This window comes from Tupaia chinensis, unplaced genomic scaffold (genome assembly GCF_000334495.1).
Source record: "Tupaia chinensis unplaced genomic scaffold, TupChi_1.0 Scaffold000184_1, whole genome shotgun sequence".
NCBI lineage: Eukaryota > Metazoa > Chordata > Mammalia > Scandentia > Tupaiidae > Tupaia > Tupaia belangeri.
This window is the reverse complement of record NW_006159659.1, coordinates 5,735,749-5,752,642: the sequence shown is the minus strand read 5'-3', so window position 1 is coordinate 5,752,642 and position 16,894 is coordinate 5,735,749. Positions and strand designations below refer to the sequence as shown.

Genomic DNA, 16,894 nt, shown 5'->3' with positions numbered 1-16,894 from the left:
TGCTGATGTTAGGTTGGACATAACGATTCAGTTCCAGAGACGAAAGTATGAAAAGGGGGGGCTACAGTAACTGCATAGTAGATAAATCTGGCAAATATGTCCTTAAAGGCTAACATTGGCCATGGTATCATGTGAATATCATGTATTGCCTAATGTGATGTCATGAGAAAGGCATTTTATCTCTCTAGTATTCTCCTCAAAAACCCATGAATTCAGTACAATCAGGAGAAAAACATTAAAGACAGTTCAATTTGAGTGATGCTCTACACATTGTCTAACCAGTATTCTTTAAATCTGACAAGGTCATTAAAAAAAAAAAAGAAAGAAAGAAAGACTGAGAAACTTTACAGGCCAAGGAGATTAAGATGAAATGACAATTAAATACAATTTGGCATCCTGGATTGATCCTACAACAGAAAAAGGACAATAATGAAAAATCTGGTCAGATCCTGACAAAGTCTGGAATTTACTTGTAATATAATAGTATTGACAAATCTACAATGGTAATAGAGATGTCAACACTGAGGGCAACAAACTGGATGTGGGGTATATAGGTACTCTCTATAGTAAAATTTTAGGGAAATCTATGATTGTTTAAAATAAAAAATTACTTTAAAAAAGTATTGAGACCCTAAAAGGGCTTTTACTTATATAGGTTAATACCTATGAATATTTACTGAGCCATAAAATTATGAGAATTGAACATTTTAAATGTCATCCATGTAGTTTTAAATTACCAAATCAAGCAAGTTCCTAGAGGACCTCATGCTAAATAAAAAAAGCCAGACACAGAAGGGCAAATAACTGCATTTATATGTGGAATCTAAAAAGGTCGAACTCATAGAAACAGAAAGTTGCCAGTGAATGGGAGGTGAGATGTGAAAATGTTGGGCAAAGAGTACAAAGCTTCAATCAGGCAGGAGATCCAAAGCACAGCATGGTGACTACAGTTAATAATAATGTATTATAGATTGGAAAATTGCTAAGGGAGTGGATCTTAAATGTTCTTACTACACACACACACACACACACACACACACACACACAAAGAATGTAAGGTAATGGATGTGTTAATTGCCTTATCATGTCACAATGTACACATATATTAAAACATCATTAAAACTATAAATGAACATAATTTTGTAAATTATACCTAAATAAAGCTGAAAATAAATTTCATATAGTAAAACTTATAAAATTATTTCAGGTGACAAGTTACTTTAAACTTTATAAAAGGAAAAATATCTTAAGAAGGTAAGAGGGTCAGCCCCATACTACAGAGGTTAAGTGCTGTGCATAAGAAGCTGGATCCCATATGGCTGACTGTAGTTCAAATCCCAGCCCTGGCAGCACGAAAAACACAGAGGGCATGTGTACATGTATGCCCCAAATCCTGACGAGATAGAGAAATGGAGGGAAAAAAATTGCAACAAAACTACACTCCACTGAGAGGTCTTCTCTCTCTCCATCTATTGTTCTCTTTCTCTCTCTAGCAAGTACATACACTCACTGGCAATTAATAAAAAAAAGTTCAACATAAATGAATTTAAAATACAAGTTTATTTAAAAAAATTTTTTTTGAGAGAGATTTTCACTGTAGGGCGCGTGCGCTCGCCAGACAGACAGAGAGAGACATAGAGACAGAAAGCGAGAAATCACCCCCCAGGGGAGATGGTCACGCCGCAATCCCTTCTCCTCCATTCTCCTCTCGGGATCTTGGGCACGCACACACACGCGCCCGGCGTGAGTTTTAAGCCACCGGGTCCGGGACACGAACCACGGTCGACTACGTGGGAGTCCAGCGACATAGCCATTACGCTAACTGCTGGTTCCCATTAAAAATTTGTAAAAGAAAGTGTATAAACATTAAAAATAGGACCTGAAATTAATTGGATTTAATTATCATACTAGAAAGAAGCCAGTGGAATTCTATAAAGTATAGGATAAATATTTAACAGAAAATTAAAAACCAATAGTGTTTGCTAGTTGAAGGCTTTTCTTTGTCCTTACCAAATTTTATAACACTGTAAGAAAACATTTATTTCCATTAACCCTAGGCTCCAAGGTGAGTAACAGTTATGACTAAAGGTATCACTAAAGATTAGGTAGGGCAAAAAGCAAAGTAACCACAAACCAGAAAGTGATTTTAAAAACTGTTTTTCTCTACCAACGAGCAGCAAGAGGCTCTCTACAGTTGCTAACCCATCTCCACATTTTATATCTAATGTGTAACTTATTAACATGTGTGGCAAAGTCTTCAATGTATTACTTTGCAGGCTTATTTATAAGTCTAATTAGATGGCTTTAGCAATATTCAAAAAGTACTCTCACATTAAAAAAAAAAACTTTATTCTTCTCAAAGGTAAACAGAACAAAATTAGAATAGATGTTTTCTGCTATATAACTTCTTATTTTTCTCAAATATGTTCCAGAGTCACACCGGGCGCATGTGCGTGTGTGCCCAAGATCCCGAGAGGAGAATGGAGGAGAAGGGATTGCGGCGTGACCATCCCCCCTGGGGGGTGATTTCTCACTTTCTGTCACTATGTCTCTCTCTGTCTGTCTGTCTGGTGAGCACACACGCCCTATAGCGAAAAACCTTTAAAAAAAAAAAAAATATGTTCCAGAGCACAACTTTAAAATTATTATATTCAAAACCTTGCTAGGTTTCTAAGCAGTATTTCACAAGTATTACCCTATATAAAGTTAATTTTTAAAATATTTGCAATACATAATAAGCCCTCTCTAAATCTAGTATTTTATTCTTTAGTCTTCACATTATATTCTTATCTTAACCCCAACAATGATATTGTATTGACCCAACCAAACATTTTAAATAATAATAAGTTACAGTGTAGCTTTTTCAACTGACTCACACATAATGGATACATAAACATATGGCCAGAGAATTAATAAACAAACAAATGTATGAATTAGATCCTGAATTTCATTCTGAGCTTTTTGTTTGTTTATAATTTCGCCAGAGGGCACATGCGTGCACTCCCTGGAAACAGGGGTGGAAGGGATCATCTCCCATGGGGGATAGTCACATCACAATCTCATTTCCTCCATTTCTCTCTCCTTTTGGGATTTGAGGGACACACATGCACACATGCCTGGTATGTCTTTCAACTCGATGGGTCTGGGACTCAAACCGTACTGGTGGGATGCAGCCATATTAAGTACCACACCACTCTTTGACCCCATTCTGAGTTTTAATATAACATGTACCTGGGACCAGCGGTTAGCATAATGGCTATGTTGCTGGACTCCCATATAGTTGACCGCAGTTCGACTTCCGGACCTGGTGGCTTAAACTCATGCCGGGTGCATGTGCATACGTACCAAAGATCCCGAGAGGAGAATGGAGAAGGGATTGCAGCATGGCCATCCACCCGGGGGATGATTTCTCGCTTTCTGTCTCTCTCTTGCTCTGTGTCTTTATGGCGAGCGCATGCACCCTATGGCAAAAACCTCTCAAAAAAAAAAAAAATATATATATATATATATGTACCTCATTAATTAAAGCTCCATGGTGACTGACACCATATCATGCAATAACAGTCGTTCTGGGAGGCCAGACCGTGGCACATCAGAAAACGTTATAACCCAACTCACATGGGAAGGTTCCAGGTCCAGAGACCTCCCTGAGTACGTATGCTAAACAAATGTGTGCCCATGATCCAATCTGGCTGAAGATAGGGCTGGATCACAACATTAAGGCCCATTTAGGGGAGTCTCTCTCTTGCTCTCTCCCCAACTCTCTTACTCATAGATAAACAAACAAACAAACTTTTAAAAAGTGGGAGGTCTTAAAAGCAAGAAGTTTTATACTGGGGAAAAAGTAAGGAATCAGAGCTAGAGATACACTGTAAAGTCATGCTTGTATAAGTCATTGTTGGTACATCAATAAGTGACTTTTCTAAAAGTGGAGGTAAGCTAAATACAAGGGGTCCCAAATTAAGTATTCATGATAAAAATCTATTTTTAATATGTTTAATACAGAAAAAGAACAGCAATATATGCTGAAGAAGGCTCCAGATAGGTCCAGATAGAAAAAAAAAGTTTCTGAAAAAACAATAGAGACAATACCAGGGAGAAAAGCAGTAAACAATTGTTAGATTAGTTACAATAAAGCAATTGATGGGACCAGCCTTGGTGGTGCAGCAATAACACAAAATAACCTGTGATGCTAGAAGCAACTGGGAAGATCTCAGCATTGTTCCCCAAGGTCTTCCTGTACACATATGCCCTTGGCTGGCTGAGGCTGGGGTAAAACCCTGTTGAGGGTACAATCTTTCCCCCTTTTCTGTCTCTCTGGAAGAAATAAACAAACAAACCTTAAAATAAAATAAGATCTGGGACCAGAAGATGGTGTGATGGTTACATTACTGGACTCGCATGTGGTCAACCATAGTTCCAGTCTGGGACCCAGTGGCTTAAAACTCACGCCAGGTGCATGTGTGTGCATGACCAAGATCCCCAGAGGATAATGGAAGAGATGGAATTGCAAGGTGGTCATCCACCCGAGGTGGTGAGGGTGGGGTGGTGGTGATTTCTTGCTTTCTGTCTCTCTCTCTTTCTCTTCAGCAAGCACACACGTCCTATAGCAAAAATCTCTAAAAATAAATAAATAAATAAATAAAATAAAATCTCTAAAAATAAATAAATAAAGAAATAAAATGACTGTCCAGGAAGACAATGCAGAAAAAGTCTCAAGAGAATGTAATCATTCAAAGTCAGGGTTTACACAGGAATCTAATCAAAAGAAAACTGAAAGCAATGAATGACATAGACAATACATATAGGTAAGAAATTAAAAATCCACTTTTGCTTGTTTAAATAAAGTTAGTACTATTGGTGTTAAAATATTCAAATTTAACTTTCTCATCAATGAACTAAGGTATAAATTATTTATAACATAATGATTATACATCCATTTCCTCACTCTGCTTTTATGCTTATATTCCAACATGGAAACTAATATATATTATTGACATTACTTAAGGAAAACTTTCTTTTGTAAAAATGATGAATATGGTTGAGTAGATTTTTATGTACTCTTTGTCATTGGCCATAACCAGAAAAAAATTACCTTGAACTTAAAGTACTTTCTATTTTTTGTTAAGCACGTAATACTTTTAAGTATTGCTTAATGTAGAACTCATAGTTACAAGATGCTAAAAACTATAGTTCAAAGTAATAGCTGGCATTGCAAGGTCACAAAGACAGTTTACACATGACTTTCTGTGCATGAGGACATTCTTAATCACTAAAGAATATAAAGACAAGCTTTCTTAAAGAATAAGCCATTGGGGCCAGCAGGTGGTGTGATGGTTGATGCATTGGGTTGTCACATAGCTGACCATGGTTCGAGTTCCAGACCTGGCAGCTTGCTTTTTCACTATCCCTTTCTCTTTGTCTGTCTCCCTTTGATCAAAATTGAAGAATAATGATAATAAATAAAATGAGAAATAAATAAATCTTTTAAAATAATAATAATAAGCCTTCTAGTAAAGAAACATCACTTGCTTGCCAAAGGATTTCTTACATATGCAATTAAATAGCTGCTTTTCTGTTTGTTAATCAAATAAACTACAAAATACTTTGGAAGATTAAGAGGGAGGTTTGCTTTTCATTTCAGAAAGATCTATAACATTATTTTTAGAATTACAAATCACCAGAAAATAGAATCTTAATAAGTTCACCATCAATATACATCATTTTAAAGTGTTTTTAAAATCATATTAATTTTAAGTAAAAATTACATAATTTTAAAGTCTAAAATGGTGTTAATAATTACAAGCAAAGTTCAGCCCAGATAAGCATAAATACATACAATAGACAGTTAATAGAGGAATGCATTTCACCCCTCATCATTCCTATCAAATTTACCATCCACTCTCCATCTCCATGGTAACACCATGAGTCTGGGCCTCCTTTGCCATTCTTGCTCCTGGTTTTCTCCTTCCTCTGGTGCACCATGCATGTGGCTGCCACACTACTCTTCCTAAAACACCACTTTTCTCTTGAACACAGCACGATAGCAGATTTATCAGCTCTTCTGTACCAAACTCCCCCATCATGTGGCATAAGTTACCTAACTAAATTTCACTCATCACTGTTCTCCAAAACACACCATGCCACTCCAGTTTCCATGTCATTGCCTATGCTTCTCCTCTCTACCATATCTTCATTTAACTCCTTAGCTTTTTACAACCTACCCAGAAAAACTCCAGCCTCATATCAATGATGTATGTGGGTTGGCAAGGCAAATTGCCAAGGAGAAACTATGGTAATAACATCTGTGAGTCACAACAGCATCATTTGAGAGAATGTTTTACATACTGATTGACTGATAAAGATAACCTTCACTTAAAAATTTCTTATTAGAGTTTCACAAAATTCGGGAACCAGCAGTTAGCGTAATGGCTATGACGCTGGACTCCCACGTAGTCAACCGCAGTTCGCGTCCCAGACCCGGTGGCTGAAAACTCACGCCAGGCGCATGTGAGTGCGTACCCAAGACCCCGAGAGGAGAATGGAGAAGAGATTGCAGCAGAGTGACCATCCCCCCTGGGGGGTGATTTCTCGCTTTCTGTCTCTATGTCTCTCTCTGTCTGGCGAGTGTACGTGCCCTATAGCGAAAAAAAACTCTCAAAAAAAAAAAAAAAGAGTTTCACAAAATTCTAAAAAAGGTCCCAGCTATGGTGGAACTGGAAGTAAGAACCACTGCACAATACTAGAGGCAGGGTTTGAATCTTGGGTCAATCCAAACATGCCAGGCATGCTGCCTGGAAGGCTGGAGGAAAGGTCATGGTATGGCAAGATCCTATCGGGGTCAGTCTCTCTTTATCTGTCATGAAAGAAAAAAACTTAAAAAAAAAAAAACAGAATTCTAATGAGTTCATTAATTTAAAATTTTACAAGTGCATTTTGTTAAATATAAAACTACCACAAATGAATGATTTTAAATGTAATATTGGGTAGAAATTTTTAAGAGGAATTGCTGATGTAAGATTTTCCAAAATGCTTGCACCATCTTTCATAAAATATAAATACAGTACTATCAAATGATCCAAGTAATAAATACCTCAGTAAGTCAAAGTCCATTAAGCCCTTATAATTAAGACACAAATTGTAAAGTTTATGGTGACGGATATTAAGAGAGCAGTGTAAAAATCACTTCAGGGGCCAGCAGATGGCGTAGTGGTTACATCACTGGACTCCACGTGGCCCACCACAGTTCGAGTGCTGGACCCAGTTGCATGTCCATGTGTGCCCAAGATCCCAGGAGGAGAATGGAGAAGGGATTGAGGCATGATCATTCCCCACCCCCTAACACCTTCCATGGTGATATCTCACTTTGCCTCTCACTGTTTCTGTCTGTCTCTCTGTCTCTCTCTCCAGCAAGCAATGTGCCCTTAGGCAAAAACCTCTCCTCGCCCCCCCCAAAAAAATCACTTCAATAGCATTCACTGACATGAGTATTGTATAACTGCATGATTAAGTACCACATTGACTAGGAATACTTTTTACATCTTAACCAGATTGGGACCTCAAGCTGAAAAATTTGTTATTCATCCCCTGTCCAGCTCACACAATCTATTCACACTGTAGTCTTGGCAGGGACAGAGTAAGAACAAAGAAAGAGAATAGGACTAGGCAAAAAAAAAAACAGACATAGACTGAGAGGTCACATTATGGGATAAGTCACTTAATATTTTTATATATGCAAAATGTCAATAGTACTATATATTCAAATGACAACATTAATAATTCAGTGAATGCTTCAGAGCCTACTGAGTATAATGTAACCGTTTCTATGACTTTGCACAATTGACAAAAGAACAGTAAAATATGGTCTGTGTTCTTAGGAGTCTGTAATCCAAATGGTAAAGGAGAAGGGAATAGATGAGACAAAAAAAAAAAAGAATCAAGGCAGCATGTGTTACCGAACTCAAATCAGGTTTGCTTGCCCAAGCACTATAAAACCAAGCCATAGGCACATGGTGTGATGAAGGAAAATATAGCTTTATTGCAAAGTGCAAAGCAAGGAGAATGGGCAGCTCATGCTGAAAAGACCCGGTCTCCCCGAGATGCTCCCTACATGCATTTATTTTTTTAAAGAATTATTTTATTTAACTTTATTTACTTTAAATTTGACCAGAGAGGGATAGAGAAAGAGGGAAAAAGTGAGAAAGCAAGTCACCAGGTCCGGGACTCGAACCGTGGTTAGCCATGTGGGAGTCCAGCGCCCTTAACCACCACGCCACTTGCCAGTCCCCCCACATGCATTTTTTAAGGGCAAAATTAGGGTCAGAGGTAACAGGCACATGATCACTTCAGTGATTGGTTCAAGAGGACGTAATCATCTCGTGGGCATTTTTGATTGGTGAGGCCTTAGATAATCAAATTCCTCTTCAGGTGTCTGGAACCATTCAGCCTGAAGTCTCTGAGCTTACAACCAGCAGTTTCCAGTCTACAAAACATCTTACATATTGAAATGAAAATCTTTCCTTTTAGTGAGTTTTAGAGATCAAATGGCCCTCACTCATGGTCCATGTTGGTCATTATCATAACCAAAGTCTGAAGACTTACTCCTTACTCTGGGCCATTACAATGCAAATGGACTTTATATTTCAGGAACCCTAGAAAATACATTAGGGGGTTCTTGCTCAGTTTCACACCCAGTATTTTTTAGAAGAATAACCACAAGTACAGAATCATGATGAAATCATGAGAAACACATAAAACTAGCAATATAAGTAACACAGGTTCTGTTTACTATGTAACTACAACAGAATTATATTCCTATCAAGAAAAAAGTAAACAAAAACTATAAATATGTTGATAGAACATTAATCTCCCATCTCTGCTAACCCTTTTCTTTATTGGAGTTCCTTTTATGTCAATGCTTAAATATTTTCCATCTAATTAAAAGAAATGTTTATCCTTCTCCTCGCTCTTATTCCACTCTTCAAAAGAAAACACTGTTAATTGTGTGTTTAAGCTTTTTAAAAATATATACAGTACTGGGGCCAGCAGATAGCATGGTGGTTAAGGCACCGGACTCCCACATGGCCAACTATGGTTCAAGCCCCAGATCTGGCAGCTTGAAGATCACACCAGGGATATATGCATGCATACCCAAAATCTCAGGAGAATGGAGGAGAGGGGACTACAACATGGCCATCTCTCCCAGGGAGTGATTTCTCACTTTCCCTCGCACTGTCTCTTTCTGTCTCTCTCACATCCAAGTTCTCAAAACCTTTTTTTATTCTGAAAAATTATTGAAGGGGCCAGCAGGTGGCATGGTGGTTAAGGTGCTGGACTCCCGCACGGTCGACAACGGTCCAGTCCTATACCCAGTGGCTTGAAAACTCATGCTGGGCACATGTGTATGTGTGCCCAGAATTCCAGAAGGAGAATGGAGAAGGGATTGTGACATGGCCATCGCCCCCTGGGAAGGGTGATTTCTCACTTTCTCTCTCACTGTCTGTCTCTCTCTTTCACCTCGGTGAGTAAACATGCCCTATGGCAAAATCTTTAAAAAAGAGAAAATTGAAAACCCCAGAGAGCTTTTGTTGATAGTATATTTCAAGTTTTTAATGACAAAAATTGCAAATATTGATTTATTTTTAAATAGCAATTATAAATCCATTACATGTTAATATAATAACTTATTTTTATTAAAAATAACAATTTTCCTAAACAAAATAAATTAGTAAGAATGGCATTGTTTCACACTTCTATAAATTTCTTTAATGGCTTAATAGACCACAACTAGATCTGTTTCTGAATTTAAACTGATATTACTGTTTCATTTTGCCTAAGCAAACACGTGTCTGCTGCTGCAGCTGTGGAAAACTCCAGGGTCACAGAAAGAATAGGTAAGACCGGAAAGTCTTCATTTCATTGTTAAACCCAGTTCCACCACTTGTTAGCATGTGACTTTTAGAAAATTGAAGGTTTCAGTATTTTTCTCAGTTAGAATGAAGGGAAAGAAAAAAAAGAGTACAGAACTGGTACTTACGGCAGTGCCTACATACCAGCAGCCAGGGTGCTCCAAAAATCCATAGATATGACTAAAGTTTAAATGCCAAAAGTAGATCAAAATTCTTACTTGCCCAGAAGTCAGGTGTATGTTTGTTTTGCCCTGCGTGATGACAAACACATTTTTTTTTTACTTCTGGGACAGAGGCCTTCATTCCATTTTCAAGTTAAGTTTGTTTACACTTCTTTCTGAACTCTGGTCATCTGCCTCCAAATGATAAAAATGCAAGTGTTTTGTTTTTGTATGTGTTCAAAATTTTCTTTAAGAAAAGTATTTCAAAATACTATAAAAGAATTGACTAAACCCAGCACTCTGACTAATGACTCAATTTTAAATGAAAAGAAGATATAAACTGCATATATCTTGCTTATTACTAAATCAAGTAATGAAAAACTGCTACAAATGGCTCTGGCAACTCAGTATGACTAGTTGATGATCAGAAGGCATGGCAACCATGAAAGTGATGGGCTTGAGCCAAAAGACACACTGGTTTACCCCTATTTGCCTATAACGCAGGCAAAATAATGTGGCTAAGATTATGCACAAGCAATTAGTTCAAATTAATATCATACTAAAAAGTGTTTTATTCAGTCTTCCTCTTCTATTTTAGACTTTGAAAAAACAACCAGGTCTATTGGCAGAGGCTCTTGTACACTTAAGAACACAAATACCCCATCAACATTTTATCCTTGCCAAACCAAACAAATTCAATTGAACTAAAGAATTAGCCAGCTGTTTATCATTGGCTACACTGGGAAGGATGGCAAAAGAGACAAATAGTTTGGGTTTTCTCTATCCATGTCTTGCCTAGGGGAAGTAGAAAACGTTTTGAGGTTTTGGCATGGAGTTTGGCAAACTGTTCCTTGGGAATACGCAAGTATTCTTAATTTTGCTACATCCAAACATAAAAACCATCAATATTACACTAGACTGCCATAACAAAGACCAGGCAACTTAAACAATAGAAAATTTTCTCAGTTTTCTAGGCTAGAAGTCGGAGATGAAGGTATCAGTAGGGTTAGATCCTTTTGAGAGGTATGAGAGGAGGAGGTTTCAGGCCTTTATTCTTGGCTTATAGAGGGCTCTCTTCACATTGACTTCCTTCTTTACATGTTGTATCCAAATTGGGAAATTCTTACAGGGATACTAGTCCGTGTAAAATCATTATACCATGATAATCTCATTTTAACTTCATTACTTCTGTAAAGACTCTATGTCCAAATTCGGTTACATTCGGTTACATACCAGGGGTTAGGATTTCAACATATGAATTTTGGAGGGGACATAATTCAGACCATAACATCCAAAGCTGCAATAAACTAATACCCAGCAGTTACTCTAGTTCTTCTTCTCTTTTACTAAAGGTACTGGAATATCATCCACTTATTCATGAACTGCCATGTCCTAGTTGACATAAGGGATTCACAGCATATTAGGAGAGACAAGCAAATCTAAAATATCTTATAGTGGAAGCCAAGTCCCTTAATCTCCTTTGAAACAAATCAAGGTAACTCAAGGTATAATAGTCAATAAAATCAAATATGAAGGGACTTCAAAATGTTTGTGGAAAATGGAATTACAGGATGATTTTATTTGGGTGCAAAAATCACTTAAGTCCATGCATTTTTTTAAAACTTTATTTACTTTTTTATTTTATTTTATTATTTCACTCATTTATTTTCATTTGACCAGAGAGAGACACAGAGAAAGAGAGAAAGTGAGAAAGCAAACCACCAAGTCCAGGACTAGAACCATGGTCAAACCATGATCGGCCATGTAGGAGTGTCCAGTGCCTTACTACTATGCCACCTGCTGGCCCAGTCCACGCATAATGTTTTATAATACATATTTTTCATGAGCTTTTTGAAGACCACCATGAAAACAAATGCTATGAAGAAAATAAGGAGACATGTAAAAGAAAGCCAAATGTAAACATTATCATTCAAGTATGTTGCTATCATTCATCCCTCTTTTCTCTCTCTCTTCTAAACATAATAGCAGACAGAAATACACTTTCCAGGGACCAGCAAATGGAGTAATGGTTAACACTGCTGGACTCCCACACAGTGGGCCACAGTTTGAGTCCTGGACCCAGCAGCTTAAAACTCACGTGGTGGATAGGGCTGTGCAACCGTGAGTGTATGTGCCCAAAATCCCGAGGGGGAGAATGAAGAAGGAATTGCAGCGTGGATATCCCCTGGGGTGGAGGGAGGTGATTTCTCACTTTCTGTCTCTGTGTCTCTGAGGAGCCACACACATCCTATAGCAAAAATCTCAACCAAAAAAAAAAAAAAAAGAAGGAAATACATTTCCTTAAAGCATTTTGCATTCTAAGTGGCAGTTTTCTCCTCAGTGTTGGGGACAAAGGCTTAAAGAAATGTTAAAAGAACCAAATTCCAATTAAATTGTGGGTTTAAGTCTTAGGGTGAGTCACTGCCCTTTAAGCTGGAATGAGACTCCCAAACATTAACCAAGTCTGCCAATAGGGCTCAGATGTTCTATAGAAAATGAAGGTGCAAAGTAGGGAGTTCAATGAGAAAATATGAGTGAATACAATTAATGGTGGTAATGTGTACTAATAGGGCCATAATTACAAATGCAACAGATCTCTACTGTTCAGATTTCTATTTGATTCTTCCCAATCAGAAATTCAGTGGATTTTACGAATACATTTTCTTGTTTTGTTTTGTTTGTTTGTTTTTTAATTATAATAACCAAAGAAATAACCCTTGGGTCTTTGAAAAAGTCATAACGCATTTTTGCACAGTAAAACACGTCATGACTTTCCCAATGACCCAATAATTCATTGTGACCATGGTGATTCATATTAACAAGGGTGATAGTTAATTCATTTCAGCAGTCTATTAATTACAAAGTTATTTTTAAAATAAAGTTTTTAGTAGTATAAAGTCTTTTACTAGTATAGCGAAATGTACCCTATATATTGCTTTATAGCTGAATGTGAGACTACAGTAATGTACAGCAAAAATTTCTATCTTGGTTCCTATTTGTATTTACAAGTCCTATTAGAATGTTTAAATCTTAAAATATTTTAAGCATTTATTTTTCTATTATACATTGTTGTCGAGAAAGAAATTACTACAGGAAACTAAGTATCTGCTGGACCCTTTTATCGATTCTTGACTAATAGAATCCAATTCAGTAAATCACATTATATTACAATAAACTCTTTGGAGCTTTATAATCTAGTGACATGAAATATATTTGCTCTTACCTACATTGTGTGAACTGGTCAATGTGATTTTCATGAACAGACTGGCCTTTCTAAGGTACCACCTAAAGTTGCATAACATTTAACATTTTCATAGTAAAAATAACACATTTTATTCTTATTTTCTTAACATGTTCTTTCTCTGCTTGTCCTTCCTCTTCTCTCAATGTATCATTATCACAAGTAGATAAAAAGAACATCTCATCTCCAAATAATGATGATTGTTAAAAATTAGCTATTATAAGTATGATAGGGGAAGAGTTTATTAAAATGAATCACTGGATTCCCACATGGCTGAAGTTGGTTTAAGTGCTGGACCGGGCAGCTTGAAAGTCACATAAGACACATGTGCCCAAAATCCCAAGAGAAGAATGGAGCAATAGGGATTTGTGGCATGACCATCCTCACTGGGGGCTGATTTCTCACTTTCTCTCTCTGTCTCTGTCTCTCTTTCTCCATCAAGTCAACGTACTCTGTGGCGAAAAATCTTTAAAAAAAAAAGAAAAAGAAAAAAGAACTCACCTATAAAACATTTTAAATAGAAAATATAATTTACACAAATTACAATAAACATAGTTAAAATCTCTCTTCTACCCCTTTCTGTAAGAAGACATACCTTATATTCCACTTACAAATCTCTCCACATGGATGTTTTTGTCTGTTGGGTTGGTTTGGTTTGCTTTGGTTTACTGTAATTTCACACAGTGTTTTAACACAGCTCAATAAATATTCTATACATAGAAGTAGCAATATGACAATGAAAAGAATGCTGACTTTGGTTCCAAGAAACACATGCCACCATTTTAGCAAGTACTTAAATTTTCTTCTTTAAAAAAAGTTTTATTTGTTTTACTTTTTCATGACAGAGAAGAAAAAATGAGGAAGACTGAGACAGAGCGAGAGACAGCAACTTCATGGTCTTCAATATTTTGGTTCTGACTCATGTAAACATTTTTCTGATTATCTACAGTTCTCTAACAGTCAGTTTGATTTGCACATTTCTACCTTCACTATATAGTTGGTGCTTCTTCTCCTACCCACTTCTAAAATATTTCCACCTTCCTCTTTATTCCCTTATCACGACCTACTTGAAGTCTCAATTCCCAAAATAGTCTCTCCCTCTTCTAGACTACTAAAGTGAGCACTGCTCTGGGGACTGTGTGGTCACTGTCCACCACAGTAACATTTATTGACTAACGAATCAGCAAGCACCTTAAAATTTAGATCAAGAGCATATACATGTGTCGACGGAAATATATAACCAACTGTAAAATTAATAATTAATAATTAATGCGGTTTATTTCCAAGCCAATTGTGAGTGACCTAGGCCTGGAGAAGAGGCATACATGCCTTTTCTCGGGGTAAGTAGTCAGACTTCTGTCCACACATGTCTGACAAACTGAAGAGGTCTGATCAGCAACTTTTTATACCCCCACAGTGAGAAAATGGGAGTGTAGTCTGTGTGTATTGAATAGAAACAATACCCTAACTAAACTAACTAAACATTAATTTACATTAAAGGGGGAGAAAAGATGTATTCAAAAAGAGGAAAGTTCACAATTGCTCACCCAATTTAAGCACTTTTAAGGCTTACATTATTCTATTAATTTTCCAAATCTATTCATCACTCTACAGTAGAGTGAATGTAAACTATCTCATAGCTGAACCCTAAAATAATTTTCATAGTACAGTTTAAGAACTCATATACAATGTTTTCATTAAGTCGAGTACAAATGACTGAATGAATCTTTATACATTTATATGAGAAAGCAACTAATGTTCAACCAATCAAAAGACTCTTTGTTCAAGAAAACACACACCAAACAAGTATCACTTAACATTTACTACTAAAAGGCTACCCTGATGCAAGGCTCTACAATGACAAATATTTAAATTAGAATGAAAAAGTACTGGATTTCCCAAATTCCTTGATCTCTGATATGCGGTACACATAACATTCTTTACCAGGTACAAACAGGACTTAGGAATGCAAGTCAATCTTGAACAAACAACAAACTAAAAATATGAATTACATAAAGTACTATAATGTACCAATTTAAAAATACCAGTTTTAAGTCCCTCCACCCATTCCACCCCACTCTGGGACTGTCTATCATAACCATACTGGGCTGTATTTATTAAAATACACCATTTGACAACAACACAGAACAAACTACTAATAATTATGATAAGGGTTACCAAAAATTTAAATTAACTGTGCAAAGAATAAAAATACTTAGTAAGATGATAATACAAAGTGAAGGACGAGTCCTTTTTTTTTTTTTTAAGTCTATTTATTTCTTCTGTGAGAGAGAGAGACACAGAGAGACACCTCCAACAGGATCCTCATGCTCTAATCCTACTCCAGCCTTACAGGAAACCTTGGAACCTGAACCCAAGATCTTTTCAAGTGGCCTCAGCATTAAGAAGCATTGCATTACTGCTGTGCCACTCCCACTGGCTGGAACAAGTCCTAATTAGGAAAACATGAGGGTATTGATTAAAAAGCAAGGACTGTAACCTCAGGTACAAATTTGGTTTAAACTCTCTGTACTCCACCATAAGAAGATGTTTATCTTGAACAAATATCTTAACCAGAGTCTCGGTTTCTATAGAGCAATAATAAGAATTCTTGCTTCATAAAATTGTGTACGTATTAAATTAAATGAATTATCTAAGTACTTAAAATATACTTAAGCAAATCTTACAATCTTGATAAATAATATTCAATCCAAAAATTCCCATTTTTACAGCTTAACCATTTCGAACATTCCAAAGAGATTGTCAAGGCACATAAAAGGATGGAAAGGGTCTCCTTCTCTCTCATTCTTTCTCTCTCACTCTTTTGGTTTTTGTTTTGTTTTACAAAGCTAGCACATTCAGAAACCAAAACCTGAAAAAGGTCTTACAAAAGGAATACTATGGCCCAACCTCATATAGCAAATCAAATACAGCTCTACTTTAAAGAGATTTGCTATAATCAAGTTGCCGTTATACCTTAGGAAATCTACTAGTAAATCTAATATAATTCATGAACCAATAGGTAAACAAAAGAAAAACCATATAATCACCTCAACATAAATTAAGAGGACATGTGATCGAATTTAATATATACTAATAGCTCAGTTACAAAAAAAAAAAAAAAGAAACAGAAGTATATTTGCCTTAAATAAAAATTTTGAATACACAACTGTGAAAACTTAAAGGCATTTTCATTAAAATGAGAAAGGAGCCAAGGATGCTCACTATTCACTACTATAATTTAACATTACTCTAGACGTTTTCTGATCAATGTACTAAGAAAAAAAATAAAGGACTAAGTGTTGAGAAGAAGACAAAATTATTGTCATTTACAAATGGTATAACTAAGTTATTATAAAAACTCAATAAAAATTATATGAATAAACAATGTCATTACTTGATCAGCTAGAAAACAGCATATGAAAAATACCAACTTTTCCATATTCTATCAGGAAAACATAATACTCTTTAAAATAATGAAAAACAATTCTATTCACAATAGGATCTACAAGTTGTGAAAGACCAAAATACCACTTGAAAAACAGGCAAGAATCCACATGAAGAAAGCTAAAATTACATGAAGA

At 36.3% G+C, this 16,894-nt stretch overlaps 1 protein-coding gene and 1 long non-coding RNA gene across 6 annotated transcripts in view; one reads left to right on the top strand and one right to left on the bottom strand.

Annotated features, from left to right (window-relative positions):
- Positions 1–16,894, bottom strand: part of HYCC1 (hyccin PI4KA lipid kinase complex subunit 1) — a 114,976-nt gene that overhangs the window by 88,322 nt on the left and 9,760 nt on the right. The window contains exon 2 of one of the 5 annotated variants that reach the window (XM_014587137.2): positions 10,037–10,159. The exons of 3 other annotated variants lie outside the window; for them this stretch is intronic. The gene's annotated coding sequence lies outside the window, so the exon portion shown is untranslated. The remainder of the gene's footprint in view (positions 1–10,036; positions 10,160–16,894) is intronic. One more of the 5 variants, XM_027771121.1, reaches the window with a different exon arrangement.
- Positions 9,502–11,531, top strand: LOC102474493 (uncharacterized). Its single transcript, XR_334279.1, has 3 exons — positions 9,502–9,520; positions 9,838–9,893; positions 11,422–11,531. It is a non-coding gene; the product is annotated as an uncharacterized LOC102474493 (long non-coding RNA).